Consider the following 23,072-nt stretch of genomic DNA (forward strand, 5'->3'; position numbering starts at 1 on the left):
AATCCATATGATTTTCAGTTAGCTCTAATCTTCAGAAGGCGCACACATAAGTTCAGTTGTCGGATCAGGAAGATCAACCATCAAGGCTTTGTATCCAATCTTTAGAGGTGCTGAGATGAGCACTGATGTTACTGATAAAGTGAACTTGCTCAAGATAAGAGGCACTCTATAATAGAATGTTGGACTTTGAGAAAGCTCCGTGCAAAATGGGTGCCGCCGCACGATTTCATTCCGAAGTCCAAGCGACAGTCAAGCGAGTGAACTGCACTCGATGAACCCGCTCCAAAGCGTGGAAAAACGCAAAAGTCGGCTGGCATGATTATATCGTCTGTGTTATACTATAAAGCGTTTTTGGATCGTTTTTGCGAAGAACTTAAAAACAAAGAATTTAAAGAAAAAAAGTGATTTTTCACCAAGACAATGTATCCGTGACACAAGTCAGTGAAAAGTGAAAAATATGACAAAAATATATGCATTGGGCTTCGAATTGCTTCCGCATTCACCGTACTATCCAGATGATTGCTAGGAAGAAATTTTCATTGAATGAAGAGAGGATCGCCGAAACGGAAGCCTATTTTGAAGCAAAAGACAAATTCTGCCAAAAAAATGATATCGAAAAGTTGGAGGGTCAATATAATCAGTGCATCACACTTGAAGGGAACCATTTTGATTAAAAAACCAAAGTTATGAAGGTTGCTTTTTATATTTCGGGATTTGGCAACCCTATCATCTTTTTTTGTTTGTTGTCGGAGGTGGAATCTGCGAAAGATACCGCAATATTTCAGACGGCATGTTCGATTCATCTTACTCGCGCGCCGCCAGTGCTACCGGGCCTTGCAAAGTTGGACGCCTTTGTACTAAACCTTAACTCCGCCTCTTCTAGCTTTTATTTTTCTTGTGGGACCAATTAAAGAATCTTCCAATAGAAGGTGATTGGTTTGATTCAGGTTCTCATCAGCAGTTCCTTGAAGCTGCGAAGACTAAATTGCGAAGGAATGATAGCCAAAAGATAGAGGACCATGCTTGTTTGTTTATCAATAAAAGTGTGGTTATGGTCGGTTTCAACCTTTCGAGAACATACTTCTATATATGCGGTTAAAAAATAATAGTAGAGTAAGCGTGTTATGCTGACTAGTCCAGTTATAGGCAGATTGAAGTTTTATTTTCTTTGTAGACAATCAACTTCCAACCTAACTTCAGTATTTTTTTAGTTCATGACTTTAACCTTACTAGTCTTCGGTTATGAATTCAGAAAGAGTACTTAAAAATTAGTGCGGCAAAAAGTAGAAGTCTTTGATTCACCACTTCGCTACTTAGTTTTTCTTTTCTATGGTCAAAATTTTATATTTAAAATCATGAAAAGGTTATCAAGTGGAAATCAAGACAAGAAAGTGTGAACATAGTTGAAACAAAATCGCCGTAATTTCATATCTATTTCATTACACCAGACTTTTTCAAGTATTTATATCAGTTTTTTGTTCGATTCGGCACTCTCCAAATTTTGTATTACATTTTAAAATAGTAAAGAAAAAGCAATCACATAGTGCTTTCCAGCAGATAATGGTGTATTGCTTGATAAAACCGAATTTTTGAACACTTTAGACGTGTCTTTCTAAGTTTTTCGAAAATTCTGGTATAAGAGAGTAAGCCAAAATATAGTGCTCTTATTCAGAGCATAAACTAAGACTTAGCAAGAACTTAAAACTTGCAGCTTGTCTAGCAAAACATTGAAGTCCCATCCTATACTAGAGCGAATAGCAACAACAAAATGTTGAATTTATATTTTTGGGTAGAAAAAGCTTTTCTTGTTTTTCTTCTTCTTTTTCCCTCATTATTATTATTATTTTGGTTGTAAATTTCAATAAATCAATCCGTAAAGAGTTCTTCAAATGCACACGCATTCAAATCGAAACGGAGGAACCCATTGCATACAATTATGATAACGTTAATGACCGACATAAATCTATTAATAATCCATTATCTATTGAATTTGGAAGAAACATGATTCAAAGTGGTTGACACAAGTAAACAAAACGAACGTAGATGCCAGAATTAGAATGAAGAATGAAGAAATAAAATTAAAAGCAACAAGAATGAGAACACATGAGGGGAAGCGTTCAATCAGCGCCGATAATAAAAACATGCATCAAATTTTCTGACAATTTTTTGTTTGCGCTGCGAACAGAAAGATACTTTTCTACGTTCATATGTATGTATAGATAACATATTAGGGTGGGTCACAAAAATTTTTTTTTTTTGCTAATAATTTTTTGAATTTTCTGCAAAATTGATGAAAATATTTTTTTTTTTTTAAATTAGAAGCGAGATACAATTTTTTCTATTTAATAAGAAGAAAAAAATTAGAAAACCGTTAGACGGTGTTCCGTTACAATTAAGAGCTCATACTTGGGAGAGCTTTTCTTAGAGGTGTCTATCTCCATAATTTTTCAGAGCAAGAAGCGACGAAAAACACTTGATTTTTTGACCCATTCTAATATACATACATACAAATATGCATATACACACACACATATGTGCATATAAACATTAGAACATGTGTAAGCAATGGCTTTTGAGTAATACACCGCTTAACCCTTCTCCTTCACAACCAAATTTATCAATAAACAATGAAGCAACAGCAATATTAACAACAAGAACAACAAAATGTACAACAAAAAATATTCAAATGCCAAAGCAAGTGACAGAGTTATCGCGCTACACCAACGCCGCCAGGCAGACAGTCAGCCAGCGAGCCAAAGGCATGGAGCTTCGCTGACAGATATGAATGTGCGCCGATATGAGGAAGAAATTAGACGCACAACAACAACAACAGGGCGAACCGCTAACAGAGCGCAGACAAAGTGGCGAATGCGTTAGTTGTCACCAGCGTCTAACACAACAGCAGCAGCAACAACAACAACAGCAGCAAAAATTGTGCAGACGAAAAGGCGAGATTTTTAATCGAATTTGTATTAAGATTGCAAGGCCATAACCCAACCCCAGCCACACTGCTGCAAGGCTTTTGCCAATCATTGATTTCTGAGCCAGCCAACGGCAGCAGCGTGCTTGCAACACCGTGCGTGGCAATGTGGCGCGCATGTCGCACGGCCGCCTGCTGGAGCGCTAAAGAATTTATGGCCCCCTATGGTTTTATCGACGCCTTTGCGACAAGGCGACCCCGACCGGCCGACCGGTGTGCTGCGACTGACTGCTGTGCTGCGTACACTAACTTGTATGTTGTTGTTTTTATTTGTATATTATTGTTGTTTTTATTTGTACAGTGTTGTTGTGTTGTTGTTGTTGTGTTGCGCTTTAACTTTGTCGCCGTGCGTTTGCCAGAAACTGCGTTCGCGGCGGAGCAGAAGAAGACGCTCCAGCAGCCGCACTTGTTTTTATTTCTTCGGTGTAAATTCTTTTCGACAGATAACAATGACAACTCTCCAGCTGGTTGCCGCGTTGGCTCAGCATCTTTACGCGTTTTATCAACAATATTTTTAGGGATTTAAATTGTGAGCTCTTTCTTGTTTTTGTTTTTTTTGTAAATTTCGATTTTATTCAATTCATTTTTCATTCTCACTCTTGATAAGGGTTGGAATTTTATTGTTTTTGTTGTTGTCCGTTTTTTGTTGCAATTGCAGCAATATTCTGTTGTCTTGCTTGCATGTTTTTATGACTCTTAACCTTTGCTTGTGGCGTGTTGCACACCTTTTCACTCAACGCAGTCATTGATAATCACTTAGCTGATAGCGGCGGGCAAGTACGCTCAAGTGGCGGACCTAATACAGTCTTTAAATATTATATTTTTAGAATAAAACTTTAAGTGCGTACTCGCATTATTCTCAATCACCTTTAGGTATTGATTATATCATAAGGCGCTTTGGTAGCCGAGTGTTCTGTTCTGCTGCGGCAGGTTAAGTATAGAGAAAATATAGCCTGGATAATAGACTGAATATTATTGCAGATAAACTTTTAGCTAATAAAAATAGGATATTCAAGAAAAATTTACATTATTAATTAATTAATTGAGTTAATTAAAATTAAAGGTTCAATTTCAATTAATTAAAAATTTACATTATTAATTAATTAATTGAATTAATTCAAATTAAACGCTAAATTTCAATTAATTTAATTAAACCTCTAATTTAAATTAAATAAAATTAATTAATTAATTATTTTTATTAGTAAAATTTTTTTTATTAAATTAAATTAAATTAATTTTAATTTAATTAATTATAAATTATTAATTTTTTCGCAAACTTACCATATGTATGCCTGTAGATTGTTTTGAATGCCGATATGAGGCCGAAATTTTCCAATTTGCGGTTTAACCAAATCCCATTGCTTTACAATCACTTTTTCACTATTTTTACAAATAATTTCATAGCATTATTTCTTTAAAAACGAAAACAGAAAAATACACACTATGCAATGCTCTGATAACCTACCGACAGGTTAACCGATCTCTTTAAAATAACACAGATTGCGTAACATTGCCAATTAACGAATAAAAACCCGACGAACTACGACTGAAACGAAAATATTTGCGGCACCGAAAGAAACCCGAGTACACAACTTTCACACAAAAGTTTGCGAAATTTTACGAGCTGAAAACCGAAGCTAGAAACGGAAAAAATCCGAATTAAACATAACATGTTTTTTTTCGAATTTCGCTTTTTGTAATTCGTAGTTATTATTATTATTTTTTTAATTTTTAACTCACTCTTTTTTCGTTTTAATTACAAAGTTCTACCAATCCAAATTTTGTTTATAAGGTGTGCAAGTAACTGTTATCATTCCACTGAAAATTTAAAACAAGATAATAAAAATTAATTACAAATTTAAATAAATCAATTAAATAGTTTAAAAAGTTTGTATGAAAAAGTTCTTAAGTATTCACTGAGGGCAAGTAACAATGGAACCGAAGTAAGAGTACCCACAAGTAAAAAGTTTTCTTTATACAAGAACTTGATTTTGATAATTCAGTTAATATTTCAGCTGTATATAAAGATATGTGATATAGTGGTCTGATCAGGAATTTTTTTTCCAGATGTTGCCATAAAAAGTAACACCTTTCAACTTTCATAAAGATATTTCGTCAACTAAAAAAGTTTTCAGACAAGAACTCAATTCAAGATCATTGCGAATGTTGGAAAAGGCTTACGGTGAATCAGTTTCATGAAAAACGCAAACCTACGACTGGTACAAAGCTTTCAAATACGGTCTAGAGGTCGTCGAAGATATGCCTCATTGTGGACGACCTTCGACCTCTTCAGCTGATGAAAACATTTAAAAAATGAAGGATATGGCGCTTGAGTACCGTAAACAGGTCTATTTGGACATGTTTGATCGTGCGAATTCTGATCCCACATTCATGAAGAGCATTATACATAGTTGCTATGAGGCACGAGTTTATTAACATCACAAAATCATCGGAATAGAGGGAAAAAGCGAACCGAAACCAAAACACGCCAAAGCCGCTAAAAAATCAAGGTGGTGCTCATTGTTGCGATATTCATGGTTTGGTGCATAATAAATTTTCGCGGAGGGACAGACGGTAAATAAAGAGTTCTATTTGGCCGCATTGAGGCATTTGTGTGAGAACATTCGTCAAAAACGGGCGGAATTGTGGAAGAACAATTCATGGATTATACACGACGATAATGCATCATCGCATTGAGCCACGGTTTTCACCGAATTAAGAGCCAAAAACGCAATGAATACAATCGATCATAATTGCATCTGGTGGAGATTACTTTGAAGGCGACAAAACAGATATTGATGACTACTAGCTAGGACAAATAAATGAGGATACAAAAGATTTCATGAAAACGGATTTAGTTTGAGATGGTCTTCGAAATGACGCAAACTTGCACAACGACTGATTGCTCTCTTTTCATCGGTAAAATTTTTTAGAAACGTCCATTTTAGTATAGCGCCAGAAATGGAATACGTATTATTACTGGCGATTAGTCTTAGTCTTATTTATACTTATGACCCGGAAACATGCGATCAATCGGCCGAGTATCGTGGCAAAGGTGAATCGAAACCGAAAAAACCGCGTCAAAGCAGGGCAAAAATCAAGGTTATGTTGACAGTTTTCTTCGATTATCGAGGTGTGGTGCACTTCGAATTCCTTTCGACTGCCCAAACTGTCAAAAAGGAATACTATTTAAGAGTTATACGTAATTTGCGGGCCGACAACTCCTGGTTTTTGGACCACGATAATTCACCGTCGCATACTGCATAGATTCTTCGTGAGTTTTTAGACAACCAATATCGTGCCGCAACCAATTTTCCCCTGATTTAGCTCCGTATGACTTCTGGTTATTCAGTAGACTCAAACGACTGCTGACAATTGAGTCAATTAAAAATATTAAACGTGAATCGCTACAAATATTGAAAGCTATTCCGGAAATTGGCTTTAACAACTGTTTCGAGAATCGGAGAAACGTTGGCATAAGCGTATTGTGACCAAGAGGGATTACTTTAAGGAGGACGATATAGATTTGGAGAAATAAATTGAGAATTTTGAAATTATGAACAAAGTCTTAATTTTGTTTTGCTCATAGGCATATGAGTTTCTCTGGTTTATTAGAATGTCCGCAGCTAGTTCACTAATGAGTATGTGAGATTTACAGTATTGTCAATCCGGCAGCTCCACTTGCTACAAAATTACAACGCTCCTCTGGAACCAAAGTTGACCAAATACTTCCTTTGAACTGACTCGGGTTTTATCAATCAAGGCATATCAAGTCGGCAGCATTCCAAGAAATTATTTGAGACATTTTTTTTATTGTAGCGGCAGAATAAAGCATTAAGCAGCGATTGGGCTCAATTTACTTCCCGATAGAAATGAGTAATCTTTCCACAGAGTTGCGTAGGTTTCAATGCGTCGAAATCATTTGAAATTCTCAGAAAAGCAACTAGGCCAATAAACTTGCGTATATTTTTGGCAATTTCCGTAAGCTTTACGCTAGCAAATGTTGGGGATGCGTCTAGCAAATACTATTTGCTTAGTAAACTGCAAGGCAAGGCAAAAACAGACAATTATTTCTGCGCTAATTCCAAAGCAACTAATTTGCAACATAAGTGCGAGCGCAGCTATAAGAATATGCGTGCAACAAAGCGTTACGAGTATGTACGCATAATATGTTGCATGTATTACATATGTATGTGTTTATGGTGGCACATAGGTGAAGCTGTTGCATTGCGGTGCAGTGTCGATAAGTGCCAAGGCGGACAAAAATAGTTGCCGCCTCGGAAAATGCGCGAGTAGAACCAACATGTCTGTACGTATGTATGTATGCATGCAACGCATTTGTTGTTGGTGCACATCTGCAATTGTCAGCTTGTGGCACACACATTTACACAAACGTGAACATCAATATGCCACACAGCCAAGTGGAGTGACACAAAGCGAGCTACTTTGGGGCCTTATGAAGAGGAAGAATGCCTTCACTCGACTATGCCACAAAACGCTCGACAGCCAACAACAACAACCATACGAGCGCCTTTGTGAACACATTTCGAGGCATTAGCGGCGCATCCACGCATTTGCGGTTTATTGTAATTGTCAGCTTATTTCGGCATTTCACAATATCCACCAACTCGATTTGCTCACTTTTCGCCGCCACAAATGTGGCATTTGCATTTCATTTGAATTAACCACATAAGCAGCAAAGAAGAACAAATAATTTGCTGTTAACCGAAAAAATCGTGAATTAAAGGCAGAAAATTGTCGCTAAATTTGCGGCGCGTCGACATTTTGGCGCATCTTCAATGCGCCGCGTGACTCACTCTTGGCAGCCGGCTGTTGCCTGTTGGCAGCGGTCAGATTGTGTGTGGCAGCTATGGCATGAGCAGTGCGTACACGTCACAGATTAGACAAGAAGACAGCGTATGCAAAGGCATTGGCTTATGCGAAGTTTGTTAAGACAAGGCATACTTTTCGTAATCAGGTAGGGGCTTTTGCCGTAGAAGATTTTGTGTTGGATGAAGAAATTTATTTCTTGACAATCTTGAGTTCTTGTTTTTCCATATCTTGATGACTGAAGCTTTTACTTAACGGTTTGCTTCGACTCTCACTGACTCCAGCTGACTCTCATCAATTCTCCCTGGCTTTTAGTGGCTCACACTTGCTCTAAAAGTTTCTCACTTTTGATTTCACTGGCTCTAATTAATTTTTAATGGTCCTTACTGACTAACCTTCGCTCTCACTGACTATCATTAGTTATCCTCTGCCTTAGTCGATTACTTACGACTCTCGTGCTTTCTTTCCCAGACTGTCGGAACTACGTAAACGGGACGAACCCGGATCCGGTAAGGGTGTTTGCCATTGAAGATCACATATGGGATGAATCACTATATTTCTTGAGATTCAATCCTGATCAAAGTTTTTACTTAGTGGTTATCTCCGGCTTGCACTGACTACTGGTTCTCAATAGTTATCCCTGCCTTCCAGCAATTCTCCATGGTTCATATACATATGCTCTCAAAGGACCTAACCTTTACTTTCACTGGCTCTAATGATTTATTCACGGCTCTCACTGATAATCGTTAGCTCTCATGTGTACTAGAAGAATCCGAATTTTTATTTTACCAATGACTATCAAGTTTGCAGCATTTCTCTAAATAACAAAAACAACTCTCTCTTTATATATAAGCAGAACTCTCCGATTTTTCCTAGCTTAATCTAAAATTTCCGATCCAAACGAGGTTAGATCTCCGAAAGATCAGCCCTTCGCGGGACAAAATCCGGGTCAATTTCCGAACCGGCAGTCATGGGAATTGTGCAGCTTCATTCTGGATAATGGAGCAGGTTAAAATTCTACTTATCCCTATCCCCCGCATGACTTCAACCACCTCTTTTCATGTCCAGCTAAACTCACACATCTGACATACCTCTCCTTATGGTTCGACCCCGTCGAAACCACGTTTCCAGGGCCTACCGTTGGGTGACCTCGACGACAACTTATCTGCATCTGACCACTCTAAAGGTGGCTTTTCCTAGCTCTCATCGATTCATTACTCCAGCCTTCACCAGTTCTAACTGATCCTCACCGGCCGGGGATCGTTTTGGCTTAATAGCATGGAGCTCTCCAACTATTTCAAAAATATTTTAGGTTAACGCTACTAGAGTGATTTTTTTTACTTGGGCCGGTTTTCAATTTTCGGAATTGTATTAGGGCCTCAAATTTGCTGCCTGTGCTTTCTACAAACTGACTCTGAAGTATCTCAGGGGCATTTTTTCATATTTTCAAGCTGATTTCTGTTGGTCTTAGTATTTTTAATTGGAAAGAAAGTGCTCAATGTGATAAAACAAAGCGAAAATCAGCCGGAAGCCGAGTTTTTGAGGTTAAGCACAATAAACATCTCTCGTTTAGAAAGCTAAAAGACTTTTCTTGTGCTCTGATTTTTATATTAAGAAATTTGTTAAACAAAACTTTATAAATTATTTATAAGAAAAAATAATTACTTAATCAAACTTACAAATATTTTTGGTAAAAAATTGTGCAAATAAAAGATTAAGATGTGTTTTCACATCTTTCTTTAAATTTCAACAGCTGGATTTCCAAGATTTATTATCCATTAGGAAATTGTTATGCAAATACTTGGAATCACTCATGCAACATCATTTTGTTTTATTCGTCTGGATTTAATTCAAATAAATTGCTTGAAGACACAAAAGCTATGTCTTTATATATAGGTATATATATGTACATACATATATACCTTTACATTTAGAACAATCTTTATATGTGTCTGTATATACTTCCAAATGCACTTAATGCATGCGACAATTTCACAGTTATCTCACTTACTTAAGTATTTCGAAATCTTTGTTGTGGAATTTTTAATTGCTCTAAACAAAATCACAAATCAAGTGGCGAGTCAACTGGTGATCCCAAAATAAATTCTCAGCTAGTGACGTTGAGTATTGTTCATAAATTAAATGAAACCAATTAAGTACAACGATAACAACAACAAGGATGACACAATTATAAGAAGCTTGCACAACAATTACATACCATACAACTTAATGACAGATTTAGTGCCATTAGGAAAGAGGGAAGAAAGAATTTTGAGAAGGGAGAAGAGTAGTTGTGGGCAACTTAGACGGAAAAGGTACAAAGATCAAGAAGGAAAGTATATTAAAATTAAATATTAAAATTACAATCAAACGATATCGGCAAAAGTTATATTATTTACAAAAAAGTACTGTTAGGTGAGCCTGAAAAATCTCCGAAGTAAGTTATGATTTTGATACAAAACTATATTGTATATGGTGTATGAAAGTACGGTGGTCTATATCGAAATTCCAAGAGTCATCTTAATTCCGCCCTAGCCCGAACCCCGCTCATGAACGTTCCAAACAGTTTGGCAAAAAAAAACTAAAGTAGGGAAGTGAGAAGGACTGAGACGCCTAAGAATTTTAGGAAAGGGACTGGAAAATGTTCCGTCCCTCTAGAGAGATAGTATTCAAACAACAGATCACCGAACTCCCTACTAAAGCGCTAAAGAGAGCTCGGCAGTAGGCCTTTTGCAAGGGATCTACTCATGAAAAAGACTGCAAACTCCAAAGGTCATTAAAATGTCGAAAAGAATTAATATCATGCCCTCTGAAAGGGACTGACTGAGCGAAATAGGAATATAAAAGGAACATTCAATTACGACTCCCAACTCCCAAGGTTACTAAAAGCTCGAAGATAGCTAGGTATTATGGCTCTTGCAAGGGACCGACTCAAGAAAAAGATTCCAAACTGCCGAGTTCGCTAAAAGCTCGAAGAGAGCTAAGTATCATATCTTTTGAAAGGCATCGACTGAGCGGAATAGCAATGTACCGTCAGCTTAAGCAACTTTAAAGGATTATTCAATTACGTCTTCATCGACACTGGCTGACACGGAACATGTATGCAGAAAAGCACACCCTTTTAGAGGCTACGTTCAGTGCTGTTCTAATCTAATTCATTATCCTATGTATTCATAAATCGATTTCTCACTTTTCGAAAATGTGTAACTCGGAAGGACCCTGTAGAAGACGTCGCAGCCATCTGCTTCGTGGTGAATAGAAATCACGTGGCTCACGAATCTATTGACAGTATATAGCTACGCACAGGTAATATAAATCCATGAAATCTATCTTCTAAGAAAGAAATCTCTGCGCGAGGCAATTTTATTCTGAAGTATTCTAGCCATTAGATTGATTCTTTGTATTAGTGAGACGATAGCTCCGATACATTATAGTTCATAATATACTATAGAAATAAAGAAAAACTGCTAAAGATACAATTCGTATAATTTGACTCCCAAACGGGGCCAACCATTTCCGATTCATGTTCGTATTGAAGTGTTTTCTAAAAATTAAATATTTTCGACAGCCAGCAATCAACACAACCAATAAGCGGAGTGGCTGATGCGTAAAGGTGGAAGGTACAAGCACATATTATATTCCTACCTACAAATCTACAGACGAATGTGCAAACATGCCACAAATCCACAACACTCAGGGAACAAAGATATATAAAAAAAACTATAAAAAGATAATGCGAACTCGTCACCGTCACCGCCGCAGTCACATCGCCCTCAACTTGTACCGCAACATGGGCGCCGCTAATGACATTTTCTTAGCGGCAAATAACCAAAGTGAATGACTGGGCCGAGGGAATTCTTCAAATGCCGCACACGCAAACTTTCCGCTCGCACTGAAAATACTTTGCTTTTCAATTTCATTTGAATACTTTGTGATCTTTTGGTCCATTCGTGCGCTTTTTAGATTTTGTGATTTCTTCAAGAACTGCCCATACTTTTTTGCTGTTGGACGCAACGTTACGGTGAATGGCGATCGCTATCGTTCGATGCTAACAAATCGTGTTGTTGCTGTTGTTATTACTGTTGGCTGCCGTAAGCCAGCAACTATTCCAGCTTTGGAAGACAACATTTCCGCTATTTCGGCCGAAATGCTCGAAAAAGTTGCCCAAAATTGGACTTTCCGAATGGACCACCTAAGACGCAGCCGCGGTCAACAGCAAGCGCTGACACGAGAACTCGAAAGAGTCCAAAATAAATACACGCAATGTTGGCGTAAATATGTACCTAGAGGTATAATGCTTGGCTGGGATCCACCGAAAGTGTTGAATAATGAGTTAATCTGTGTTGATTAAGTGCGCAACTGATTAACTTAATATTTTCTGGGCGCATATTATACTTAAAGATTTATTATCTAGAGCAAAATACTAATAGATCATTAGTTTGCGGCGACTATTTGAGATGAATTTCGAATATGGTGAACAGTTTTGAAATTTTATTCGAAGGTGTTTATTTTTTAAGTTTGCTGCGAACTCTAAATTTGTACTAAGAAATTGGCCCGAAATATGAAACAGGTTTAACAAAATTTGTATAAAGTTGTGATCTCTCAGTTATTGCACGGAGATTATATATGTAAGGGTGAGCCATTTCGAGGTTCCCTGAATCGAGGCGGAATTGTTCGCATAGACCTTAGACTTTACATATACCCACAGCAAAAATTCTAACGATGTGATATCACATGATCTTGGTGGCCAATCGACCGGCCCAAAACGTGAAATTATCTGCTCACCGAAGTGTTTTCTCAACAAATCCGTTGTTTGATATGATATGTGAGAAATGGCGCCATCTTGCCCAAGCAAAATGTCGCCGAGATCACGAGCTTCAATTTCAGCCATCAAATAGTCGGTTATCATGGCTACGTTTTCACCGGCATGGTTTTTGAAGAAATATGGACCGATGATTCCACCGGCCCACAAACCACACCAAACCGCTTTTCTTCCGGGATGACGTTCTTGAAACTCTTCGAGTTGCTCTTTGTCCCAACTGCGTCAATTTTGCTTGTTAACATATCAATTGAGCCAGAAATGTGCCTCATCGCTGAAGAAAATTTGGCTCGAAAAGCTCGGATTTTCTTAGAGTGTGAGTTGGGAAGGTCCAACGGCTTCAGTTCTTGCAAAAGCTGTATTTTGTACGCTTTCAATTTAAGGTCTCGACGTAAAATGCGCCAAGTTGTTCCGTACGTCAGTCCAAATTGCTGCGGAGCTCCGGCTGCTATATTTTCTTCGCTGCACACTGGACTCTATTCGTTCCAATATTATGCAATAATGAATATTGAGTCTCAATATGGCTGATAGTACGCTTGTAGGCCATATATTGACACAGCAAAGTTTTAAAATATTGCCACAAACAAATTATTTTCCCAAAATAACGGCTAACAGATCCACTCAGGCTCTAAGATACCGAAATCCTGCATCAGATCTATACATCAACAACGGAGCTAGTTCACCTGGATGTCTGAAAATGTGGAATCATAGATACCTAATCCGTATCCAAATGCTAAAATTTTAATGGATTTCAGTTTTATAAATTGCTCCGTAGAAGACGATATCAAGCCTAAAGCACTTTAGGGCTTCTTCTGCAATAATCCATACACAGAAGTTGGTTTCAATCTCTTCAAATGGCGCAAATGGCGATTAACAACAGTTCAGTTCTTCAGGTCAATATAAGGGCTGTAACAGATGGTACCAAGTGGGCTTCTGCTCTAACCAACAAGTCCATAAACCTTCTAGTGGACAGCCAAGCGGCGCAGAGGATGGTGAGAAGATGAAACATTATCTTTGCGAATGCCCAGCCTTCAGCCGTATTAGAAGGGACATATTCCACTCCACTCCAAAAGCTCTAGCCAAAGAGACATTGCTTAGCTGGGGTGGGAAAGAATCAGGTCGTTTACCAAATCCACGGAGTTACTGGATAAAGCTAAATTAGGTTACAATGGCCGGAATGATGGCTTAAGTTCGGCCTCTTGAGGTTTGGCGCTCGCGCCCCTCCTCTTTCAAGGAACCAAGCACAGTATTTCTCACCTTTAGGCTTTTAGATGAACTAACAATAATAGAAATAAAGTGACAAAGCAGACTTATGATAAGTTCAAAATTATACATTATTTCCATCATAAGTGACATTCTGCGAAGAAAAGGACTTTGAGTTGCAAGTACAAAATTTTATAGTTCCTCCCTCCCCCAAAAATCAACTCTGAATCCGCGCCTGATTTATTTGATAGAAAAGTACCAAAAACCTCTTCCCCAGAACGCCGCAGCGAAAGTTGAACATATGGATCGAATACGGAAATGTCTTAAGATTGGTGATTATTATGTCCTTAAGCTTATCACATTTTATTACTTGTCTAACCAGTAACATTTCTTCATCACTTTAATATATCTCTGATAATACGCATAAATGTCAGGCGAGACGCGCGATAAATGTGATACCCTCACAAGCCACACAAAGTGATTCTCACAGCCTTCAATTTCGAAGACAAACTTCAGCCTGGCTTACAAGCGTTATCAGCGCAGGTCTGTATGTAAGCGAACGGCTGCACGTCGACTAAATGCGTTGAATGCAAATCATTTATATTAAATAAACGCGAAATAGCTGCCCCGTGCACCGCAATCAATCTTCGCCACTGGTTGTGTACCTGCATTGTTGTTCTACACCAATGATTGCCAGCCTCATTCTTCAGGTGTTTATTCAACTATTTATATAACGTTTATTTATTTATTATTTTTTCTCATTTTTATTTCATTCATTTTTGTGGACTCTGGCCGCTATCTTTATGCGCATATCAAATGAAAAATGCGGGATTATGTGAAATTTCCACATAATGAGACCACACCGTAGCTTTGCCTTACTTCTGGCTCGACTTCCCCGCCACGAAGTAGTATGAGCGCGCTCGCACTACGCACTGCCGGCATTCGCACTCTGGTCGGCTTTCATGTGCAGCGCGCGGTTTACCTTGCTCTCGGTGCGCGCGGCAACACGTTGGCCGACCCGTATTTAGATGCTTATCGGTGACACCTGAAAATGTTGAAATGTAATCCAGTCTGCCGTGTTTGAATGCCGCAAGCGTCAGCGTCAGCAGCAGCCACGGCAAGAAAACAGTGCGACTGACCGTCCGTCAGAACGAGCGCTCCCAATGCCGGCACTCATAAACTGGGTCTGCGGGATGTGTTGCCGCTACAAATGGTATACTCCTCGTCAACAGTATTACCGCCATCAGCGCCCGAGACGCTGTCAACAGCGTGTTGCCTGAAGAGATTTGCTCACTTGCACACACACAATTAGCCGGTGTTTGGATTTTTATACCCAAGTAGAATTTAGATAACTGTAGAAATTCATAATAAAGTTATAACCTCTGCTCAGGTTAGGTTAAGTTTGAGCTGTAGGCTGATTTTTCCTGAGGCCACCAAAAGGATTCAACTTAGACTGCTTGTCCGTTGTGATGCTCAGAACTCGTAGGTATGGAAAGACCGTCGCATATCGCCAAAACGCCTAGAACCTGTCACAAATTTATTGAGGTGTCTAATGTCTATTCCAGCTAAGTTGCCGGGTTCGTTAACAGTATGGAAACTGAGATTCTCCAATGTTCGTCTGCCGAAAGTTGGACAGTGAAAGACAATTTCCACATCTTCTTCTTTGCAACTTTGACAAGATGCGTCCTCCAAAGGTTAGTTAGTGTCCAGTTAAAACGCCTACCTTCGCGACGATATGAGCTTTGCTAAGAGTTAGCAGTTCAATGGCTTTTTACGTTTCAGTCTGCGCCAGAAGGTTTTCGCAATCCAACAACTGCTGTATACTGACCAACTCTTACTGAGCTCGTGCGAGTCCCATAGATCCAGATCTAGTGGTCTAAAACAAGAGTGGAATGAGAGCTTCCGATAGTAGACACCTCGTCAACCTTACTCTTGAGCTTCGATCCATCCGTGAAAAGGCTCACTGCGTCTCTTCTCACGACTTCTAGAACTATACAACAAAATCAGATAGGTCTTTTTGAACATTTCTAACAATTTGAGAAACGTATCGGTAAAATTCATTGCAAATATCCGGTAATTAATGTCAAGACTTTAAGGAATGGGTCCCTAGATATGACCACTTCCAAAACATAAGTCGTTAGAGAAATTTATAATTTCAATCAACCGACTTCTTTTTATATGAATTCGGTTCTGCAAAGCTTCACAAAGTTACCTCTGTACCAAGTCCTCTATATATTCCATAGAAGGCACCAGGTAGATTTATTTGGTGCATCCGTATTCAATCTCCCCTACTTTGTCCACGTTTTGTTCTATTTCTTTTCCATACAATTTTTGAAATCCTACTCGATTTGATAATACAAACACACATATTATACCTGTGTTCTTGTGGGGTACTGTTTCGTTTTGATTGTTGTTTTCGTTTTTGTTTTTTATTATTGTTCTTTATTTATTTGCATTGTTTTGAAAATGCCGTTGCTTTTCAACTGCTCAACGACTCTATCCTAGTGCCGGCTTTTTTTACTCTCTTTACACACTTTGCTTGACTTCCTTTTCCGTTACGCTTTTCTATTATATTCTTCCGTGAGTCGGTCTGTACATGTGTTCCGTATGCCTATTGACCTAATTTATGAACTTGTCCGTGGCCTTTCTGTGCGGTAACACAATATGCGTACGAGTATCTGTTAATTTCATTTACAGGTCGCTTGACTCTCTTTATGGGCAGGCACAGGCCGGTAGTTAGTTATCGGATACCTTTCGAGTGATATTCATATCCAGGCGTTGATAATACCATATTTCTCATGCTCTAAATAAATAGTCGAAGATGTAAGCTGTCTGTTGCGCAGTTAGTGAGAGATCGTAGATAAGAGATTTATGAGCGAAATTGTTGACACAAGGAAATGCAATATTTTTTCAAGACTTTTCTCTATTCTTTGGAAAGGGCTATAAAATTTCGTTGTACAAGACAATAAAAATTTGAATTTTATTACCAATTATTTTATAATTAATTGTAGGTGTGTTCTTCAGTAGAGACATCTACATTAAACTTTATTAGTTTAGTGACCATGTTTGAAGGGTAAGTTAAAAGAGATAACGATTTAATCAGATTAGATACGGATACATTTTCTTAAAATGTGGAGCAATGAAATTGAGAAGAAACTGGAAGACGTTTAACACAGAACTGATCAAGGTAAAGTGTAGGTAACATTTAAGCGAATGTCGCATTTTAGTAAAGTCTAGCACCATCTGCTATATGGCCAGTTAAGTTTGATTCGCAACCTTCAAAAGCTGACGGAGACGATGTTGTATTAGTTCGTGTAGCACAACAATGGTTCGTTCGCTTCCGTTCTGGAAATTTCGATGTGAAAGATGCAACTGACTCTGGTCGACCTATCGTTGAAAAAGTCGATGATATTATGGAAAAGATTGACTAAGACCGTCACATAAGCAGCCATGACATCGCAAAGGAACTTAACATTCATCACCAAACGCTTTTGAACCATTTAAAAAGAAGCTCGATGTTTGGGTATCAAATTAATTGTCTGTGAAAAATTTAATGGACCGGATTAACATCTGTGATTCTTTGCTGAAACGAACTGACATCCAACCATTTCTGAAGCGAATGATAACAAGAGACGAAAAGTGGATCAAATATGGCAATAATGTGCGAAAGAGAACATGATCCAAGCGTGGTGAAGCTCAACAAATGTTGGCAAAGCCAGGATTGACGCTTCGAATGATTATGCTGAGTGTTTGGTGGAATTGGAAAGGAATCATCCACTATGTCATTTGTATTTTACTGTCAACAATGATGAGATTGAAGCAAATAATCAAAAAAAAAAAGCCAGAACTGAGCAACAGAAAGGGGTTCGTATTCCATCAGTGCAACGCTAGACCACACACATCTTTGATAACTCGTGAAAAACTGGGAGAGCTTGGCTGGGAAGTTTTGATCCATCCACCATATAGCCCTGACCTTGCAAAATCGGACTACCATTTGTTTCGTCGAGAAACCAGTAACGTTTTACTGGTAGAATAATGTCTCTACTTAATTAAATTACCTAATTCCAACGTGAGTCGCTTAAATTAGTGGATCCGTGTACAAAGTTTCTTAAGAATACTAAGTCAGATCAAGCGGACAACGGAAATCTACTAGCTTGTTACTGAGGATTTTGCTTTATAACTCAAAAATAGGACAAGTTAGTATGTTTCCAAAAATCTGACAGAGCTCTAACAAATGCATACAATCGATTCTTGATTTTAATTGGCGTCTGGTTTTGTGAGCATATATCAATACCAGATAATGATATACAATAAAAAGGAATGGAACTCTGCGACGGCTCGGAACCACCACTTCTTAGTGGATTCATCGTCCAAATTTAGAAACTGTAGTGAAGTAGGCATGAGAGAGACGCTTAAACACCTCCTCTGCTTACGTTCAGACTTATCAAGAGTTATGATTATGTAAATATCCAGGAGCTTTACAGTTACAAGGACTAGATGAAGTATTATAATTAGATATTAAAGAGCTTCACAATTCAAGGGACTGAATGAAGTATAGGAATTAGATATCTAGGCTCTATTGAACGTCTCAAAAAGCGTTGATGTTCAGCACGACGTAAACTTTAAACAATAACCAATCTAAGTTAGTAAATCCCACTGACTACATTGTTTTCGTTAAGAAAAGCGCATGCCGAGGCTCAAAGTTATGACACGTGGCTTTGCAAGACTCAGCACCCTGCGCATACTCTGACGTATAACCAAACATTATGCGCTTTAATTAAGTAGCAGTTGCATGGGTGTTATTTAAAAATAAAAAAAATTGCAATTGCACTTGTCAATTTAGTAGCTGCGTGTCGGTGTATAAAGACATAAAATCACGCACTGCCAACTTTCAGCACGCAATGGCTCGACGATGTAACACAGCGCTGCAGAGCGTGCAAGATCTTCGCTGCATTTGCACGTGCCCGCCAACGATAGCCACGTCGAACCGGAGCCCAGACAAATTTCAATGCAACGCTGCAGCGTTCCACACCGTCGGCACTCGCTACTGCCGGCACGCCATAAAAAATAATAATCGCGTTGTCGTGAAATTAGCACTTAATGCGGAAATTAATTACCTCCGTGCGAGGTGTGCGGCGCGTGAGGCGCGGTGTATGCCAGGTTTCATTCCGCGGGCGGTGCTACTGCACTTGCCAGCGTTGGCAGTTGCAACAGGCGCGCTCTGGGCGCTGCCGATTTTTCGTGCGATTCATTGGAATTCTTCGGTCACTGTTCTTTGTTAGTTGCTCGCGCTTCGTTGTGCAAATGGACTTTTGCACCAAAATGGATGTGTGATATGTGGTTTTCGACATATTTTCGTGTAGTCTGCGGTGTTTTTGTGTGCCTTATGCACAATTGTTGTTGTGCTTTATCTTGAAATGCCGGAATTTACGCGCTTGTATCTTCGTGATTAATTTATAGACGCTTCTCAGCACACTTAATCGGGTTCATGCGTTCACGCCTCTGCAATTCCGCCAAACGCGGTGTTCATTGTGAGTTTCGAACAAGCGAAAAGCAAGTTCATATGGTATATGGGCTCCCTTCGATTTGTTCGCAATAAATTTGGGTATACGTAAGTTTCATTAGTACGTAAGATGACAATAAATATACACATATGTAATTCGTGGAACATACGCGAGGGACCACACTTCAACAAAAAAATATAATAAATAAATAAAGTAAACCAATAATTTTCAAGAAAATCGTTGGATATACGTAAGTAAGGTAAGGCACGTGTTGAGGCTTAATTTAGACCGACAAATGTAGTTCAGGGCACATAAAAGAAAATTGATCATGAGCTTTCGAAACTAAACCAAATCAAGCAATGTTTCAGACCACTCATTTTCATCAAATTATGTTATCGTGGATTCTCACAGCCGATTTATCCCTAATGAAGATGTGAGTATTCATTAGTCTATGGACCCCTTCTTAGGGACAAGACTTCATCACGTAGCTTTCTCCATGGAGCGGATGCATGCAACGTTTTCCACAAAATTGATGGCCAACTGGAAGACTCCACTTTCGAAACGAGCCATGTCGATTTTGAACACCGACCTGTTCGAGGTCGATGAGTGAAACCTTTTGCTCTCTTTTGAGGGTTGGGTTCAGCAGCCAATATTCGCTATTTACGCGATGCGCTCTAGCGTCCCCGGAGCGTTTACAAGTCTTAGGAACAGAATTCCCGTCTCCTATCGAAATGGTGGAAACTTTTTCGTTTGTCTATGAACGGCGTTGGGATTTGCAGAATTCGTGTTCCTGCCACAGCTGAAGCTGGATTATAAATCCTACTGTCTACTTGTGTAGAAATAATAATATTGCTCTGTCAGAAATAGTGCTATAAAACTCAGCTTGAATTGATATTAAAGACTTTGAATGAGATTCCTACCAATGAAAAGACGTTTTATGTTCAAGCAACAAATATCAACAGTCATTAAGTTTTATGGGTATTCAACTGGTAGTAGCGAAAGCTACAAGTTATGACCTTCTTCTTCTTAATTGGCGTAGACACCGCTTACGCGATTATAGCCGAGTTAACAACAGCGCACCAGTCGAGTTATGACTGGATACTTAAATTTGGGACCACAGGGAGCAGTAAGCCCTTGGAGTTCGCTCCAATCTGCTCATTTGGTTTAGATTGAGGAGATTTGTGGTGGTTTAAACGTAAATGCGTGGAGAATTCAAAAACTCACTTCAATGTGGAGTCATTGCGGCCGGGTACCAGCACGTTAGAGGTCTTAGATCGGCCTCGAACCGGAGCAAGGTGGATAGGTGTCCCTTCCACCTTACAAATTAGAATCAAAAAATGCCTTGTCGATGGCACGTACTCACGTAAAACACACCGGACGTTGGATATTGTAGTCACATTCGCTCATCTTGGTTTTCTTACATATTTATCTTAAGCTAAAAGTGGTTGAGACTTTTAAAGGGTATTGCTTGTTTTTTCCTCCTACTTCACGAGATGCTTACTAAAAACTAATCGGGGTGCCTCATCCAAACCTTCTTCTTTTATAACACGGACTATGGTCAAAATTACGATGTCAGAAAGTTCCAAATGCTGAGTTCAGAAACAGCTAGCGTCTCAGTGGCGATCTTTTTCAATATATTCGCTAGTTTTTTTAGAAATCTACTTTCCATCAGAGCATATCTATCACGTCTGCAAACTAACGGACCTAGGGATAGAAAGTCAAGGATTCACCCTACTCGAACTGTTAACAATTCCGAAAAGCAATAAAACATGCCGAGCAAATACCAATCCAAATACAATTACAGTCCGGGAACTCAACTAAGATCAATTACAGCGATTACGACTGACAAACGGCGCTTCCAAATAGTAAATAACAAAAAGATATAAAAAGAGAACGGTAAACACTAAACTATAGTAAAATTTAAACAGCTACTAAAACATTACGCAAGACTTGGCGCCAATTGATTGCTTATCGCTGACAAGCTGACTTTCCACCAAGGCAAACATTTGTTGTACAACTACACAAACACAACTGTATTTATCAAAGATACGCACAGTATTTACGAGCGGCGCTGCCGAAAAGGACATGCTCAGCACAAGGAAGACAAATGCTGGAATAAGTGGCTCACGAACAAAAGAAAAGGGCGCAGAAGTGTCACCGAAATTGAAACAATAATAACGCCGATCAGTAACAACCCGAAATACAAAAACAAAGAAACAATTGCATGCACTTGTCGAGGCGTTGAAGGAGCTAGAAGACAGTTGCACTTGCCGCACAGGCGGGGCACACGCAAGTAGACACGACATCTAGCGAGCATTGCGCTTAAATGCAGCGCAGTCCAGCACACTGATTACGATCGCTTGCAACGTGGATGCATCACATTGTGTTGTTGTTGTTCATTTTCTTGCTGCTGTTGATAAACGAGTCATTACCAGTTGACGTGATGCCACACGTTGAGTGGAGCGAGTACAGCTGTATTTTTTCCCGCAATGCTAGTTGCATCATGTTGCATGCGCGGAAGATATGTGAAGAGGCAACAGCAAACGTAAGTTAGTGGCTATGGCATGATACTGTGGCATATCCTTAAGATATCCTTATCGTTTGCACAAGCACAGTGGTGCGTTGGAATTCAAAAGTTGAAGAATAGAAAATGTTAACGGAATGGAAAGTGGCTACAGGCTATCAATGATAGTCAAGTTGCACTTAAGGTGATCTTAGCGTACAAAATTAGAACTGCATAGAACGGCTCAATACCTTGTCAGTTGGAAATCAAGCTCGCCTCTGGGTGCCAGGCCACTTGCTTCTGCTACATGAAGCCGGGAATCCCGAGCACCTGATGCAAGACTGAATAGCAGTCTGTAGATGGTTCAATGAAATCTTGGGGATTCTAGGCTAGGTTAGGTCATAGAGTTGATCCAAAATCGATGAATCTCAATTGGACAGATATTTATCCTTTGTGTAGCCCATAAGCTCTTAGGAGATGAATCAGCAGATCCTCATCCAACGACGTAGCATTTTGTGCTTATCACACATTTTTTAAGCCGGTTAATATCAAAGCTCAAAGTGTGTGTACCGAGATATTTCAATCTCAGTCTAGCAAAAGCTGGGCAATAGAAATGGAAGTGATAAGATGATTCCAGCTCACCTTCTTCCATACAGCTTTGGCAAAGAATCTCGGACATAATATTTAGTCGGATCACGTGTCCTATTGAACAGTGACCAGTCAGAACATCTAAGCAAGATTGACTTTGTTAAGAGCCAGTAGTTCGGATGACCTCTTAAGGTTCATTATAGACCTGAAGAATCTCGCAGTAGAAAAAGTTCTGGTTGTTTACCAGCGCCCTCAGAACTCACTTGAGAACGCAAGCAAGCATCGGATGAAGTTATGAATAGACTACCCAGATCATTGATTTTACAGTTTCCAGTGATTCCGGCTGACGGAGTGGATGAATCCTACTCCGTGGCTGCACTCCAATTCAGAATATCTATTGCAGCCTTTATGTCCGCCAACTCCGCTTGAAAAACGCTACAGTAGAGACCACTGAGTAGTCTAGTAGCCTGGATTATGGTTAATGGAGAGCTCTCGGCAGAAAACTCCACCACCTACTCTCCCCCTTAACTTCGATCCATCCGGGAAAAAGCTCACTACAATCCTTTTTCAACGGCTTCGGTCTGCCCACAAAATCCCTGGCAGATGTGTGAGCTGAGAGGAAACCGTCAACAAAAGATTATGCGG

The 23,072-nt window shown here is 39.2% G+C and overlaps 1 protein-coding gene and 1 long non-coding RNA gene across 5 annotated transcripts in view; one reads left to right on the plus strand and one right to left on the minus strand.

Annotated features, from left to right (window-relative positions):
* LOC126753325 (protein sax-3) overlaps nt 1–23,072 on the minus strand; it is a 293,802-nt gene that overhangs the window by 181,183 nt on the left and 89,547 nt on the right. Inside the window, exon 1 of one of the 2 annotated variants that reach the window (XM_050464680.1) lies at nt 4,262–4,605. The exons of the other annotated variant lie outside the window; for it this stretch is intronic. The gene's annotated coding sequence lies outside the window, so the exon portion shown is untranslated. Of the gene's footprint in view, nt 1–4,261; nt 4,606–23,072 lie in introns of those variants that run through there. 2 annotated transcript variants of the gene reach the window in all.
* LOC126753340 (uncharacterized) overlaps nt 19,027–23,072 on the plus strand; it is a 39,511-nt gene continuing 35,465 nt past the window's right edge. For all 3 annotated transcript variants that reach the window (XR_007666116.1, XR_007666117.1, XR_007666115.1), the window contains exon 1: nt 19,027–19,443. This is a non-coding gene — a long non-coding RNA (uncharacterized LOC126753340). The remainder of the gene's footprint in view (nt 19,444–23,072) is intronic.

Source organism: Bactrocera neohumeralis, chromosome 3, assembly GCF_024586455.1.
Source record: "Bactrocera neohumeralis isolate Rockhampton chromosome 3, APGP_CSIRO_Bneo_wtdbg2-racon-allhic-juicebox.fasta_v2, whole genome shotgun sequence".
Lineage (NCBI taxonomy): Eukaryota > Metazoa > Arthropoda > Insecta > Diptera > Tephritidae > Bactrocera > Bactrocera neohumeralis.